This window comes from Octopus bimaculoides, chromosome 5 (genome assembly GCF_001194135.2).
Source record: "Octopus bimaculoides isolate UCB-OBI-ISO-001 chromosome 5, ASM119413v2, whole genome shotgun sequence".
NCBI lineage: Eukaryota > Metazoa > Mollusca > Cephalopoda > Octopoda > Octopodidae > Octopus > Octopus bimaculoides.
Window position 1 is genome coordinate 79,013,331 of NC_068985.1, and position 2,746 is coordinate 79,016,076.

General features: G+C 35.3%; 1 protein-coding gene across 3 annotated transcripts in view; it reads right to left on the bottom strand.

The window, feature by feature from the left end:
- The window catches only part of LOC106870613 (uncharacterized), a 205,660-nt gene extending 203,637 nt beyond the window's left edge, over positions 1–2,023 (bottom strand). For 2 of the 3 annotated variants that reach the window (XM_014916743.2, XM_052967811.1), the window contains exon 1: positions 1,569–2,021. The gene's annotated coding sequence lies outside the window, so the exon portion shown is untranslated. Of the gene's footprint in view, positions 1–1,568 lie in introns of all 3 variants that reach the window. The other variant, XM_052967812.1, reaches the window with a different exon arrangement.
- Positions 2,024–2,746: the final 723 nt, after the last annotated feature.

Sequence of the window (2,746 nt, forward strand, 5' to 3'; positions counted from 1 at the left end):
ATATATATATAAATGCTGGAGACTTCACAAGCGTTACTCCGAGTTTTACGTTACCGATATTCGGACAAGGGAAAATACATAGAGAGAAACTCGCACTCGCACACACTAGTATACAGAGAGAACGAAGAAAAGAGAAACGTAGAGGAAAAACTTAAATACACAGGAAGAAATACATGCACACGTGTGTGAGTAGGTGTGTGTAGATATATATATATATATGTAAATAAAAACTATATACTTGAAGGAGGGAGAGTGTTATAGATGTATAAACAAGCACATGGTTAAGTGTTCAGTTTATCAGCTGTTGCTATTCATCCTAGTAAGTGAATAGTACGTAATGTTTCTGTGTACTCTATGAGAATAACCATGTTTGCCTGTAATATGTGCATGCGCCTTCGAGTCTATGTTTGTGTATACACAATACATGTAATTGGTATATATATGTAAGTATATATATTAGCTGGAGTCGATTATAAAAATGTAGGTGCGTGCACAGCACCCGCAAGGGTGTATGTGTGTGTGTGTGTGTGTGTGTCTATTACGCTAGTCTTCTTCGGCCATTAAGTTGTTTTATGAAGAGTCTGATAAAGTGGTAAAGTTGGAAGTAAGCAGAGTAGACTTTATATAAACAAAAACGAAGGTGGTTACGTAGTAGAAAAAAAAATAGATGCATAGAATATAAAAATAAAAAGATGACAAGGATAAACGCGAAAGACGACAAACAACGACAGTGATGACGGCGACAATTAATAAACAAAAGCAACGTTGTTCGATGTATGATGAAAAGAAGAAAAAAAGAAGAAACGTTTAAATAATAGGTTAATCGTATATTTTGACTGAGGAAATTAAAAACCACGTCAGCGAATGAATATACACTTTTCACATAACTAATTGGTGCTTTGGGAATACATATATAATTATAAACAAAACGCTTTTCAACTATTTTAATGTCAGTAATTTGAGGACTGTACATTATATTAGCTGTCTATCCCTTTGCTGACATAGTTTTATTTTAATTCCCTGTTAAAAATATACGGAATAGCAAACTTAGCTCATATTCTGCCAGTGTACGTATGTCTATATGTATATTTACACACACACATATATATAAACATATGCATATATGTGTGCGTGTGTGAACTGGCTCGACATAACATGATTTTCAATAACCGCAGTTCAAATCCACGATATTCAGGGGGAAAAAATGTGTTGAGCAGAGGGGGTGGGGTGTTGAGCTGTCAGAGTGCAACGGGTGATAGTGTTACCGTGTTTATGTGTGTTTACGTTGTTGTGGTCGTCAAGATTTAGGATGTACCAACTTCCTTCCTCTATTTTTTATTTTTTTATTCTTCCATTCATTCACTCATTCATTCGTTGCTAACAATCAACAATGACGTTTTTGATAATATATCAAATGCACTATTAACACAGAGGAAAACACATACTCAACACACACACACACACACACACGCATAGACAGATACACATATTATTACACAGACACACCTACCCGACCATTAACAACATATGACATCAACACAGAGAGCGGCAAAAATAAAGATGCCTACCTGTTTCTCAAAATTAACATTTCTCCGTCAAGTCAGCCATTTTAAGTACACACACAGGGAGAACTCATTGCTTCTTGTTGCTTTTACTCCGTCGCAGACCGCATTATGCTTCCCTTTGGTTTCTATGTTGTGTGTAAAAGTCTGTATAGTGTGGTGAGTTCGTGTTATGTGTGTGAAAGAGAGAGAGAGAGAGAGAGAAATCAGTAAGTGGCAAAGTATGGGAGTGAGAAAGAGATAGTATGTGTGTTCGAGAGAGAGAAAGAGAAATACAGAGCATGTGCGAGAGGGAGAGAAAGTCTGAATATCAATGTGTGTGTGTGTGTGTGAAAGAGAGAGAGAAAGAAAGACTGCGAATGTGAAATATTGATAGACAGTGTAAGCCTGTGTGTAGAGTTAGTTTTAATCACTGCGTCGTTTTGTCGATAGAAATAAATTCCATACGGCTAAGAGAGAGAAAGAAAAAACCAAGCTTACTTGTAGCAATAACAAATGTTTATTAACATTTGTCTTCTGCCAGTTTGCCCCCTATAAATTTCTACTCAAACTTGCATAAATAATTTTTAAAGTTTTCCTTTTTTTTTTCTTGGAGGGGAAGATGACACCACCACCACCAACAACAACAACAAAAACTATTACATGAAGGAACAAATTTAAAACAAATTTTTTTTCTTTATTCTTCCGTCCCTATCATCTGCCACCCTCTCTCTTTCCCCTCCTAGCAACTTTCAAAGTAAGAGAACAGAAAAATATAAAAAATAGGAGACGAAAAACTCTAAAGAAACTTAACTTTATTCATATATATATGTATATATATATGTGTGTGTGTGTGTATTATGTGCACGAAATGTAGTCAACAAGTGTTTGATAAACCGACAAAGCAGCCAGCTAGCATCCCACAGAGTGAGGGAGAGAGGGAGGGAATAAGCGTGGAACTCCTATATATATTACATACACAATCGTAGATAATACATAGCATAATTACAGCACGCTACAAATCCACATTTATACAATCACATTATTGTAACTGAATATAAAGTGTAAAAATAAATTTTCAATTCTCAACCGATTGCTTCAACACGTATCTCTTTTTTTTCTTTACTCTGTTTATCTTTTTTTTTTTACATGTAGCTTTTCTTCGTTCGTTCGTTCCTTTCTTCTTTCCTTCCTTCTTTTTCCTT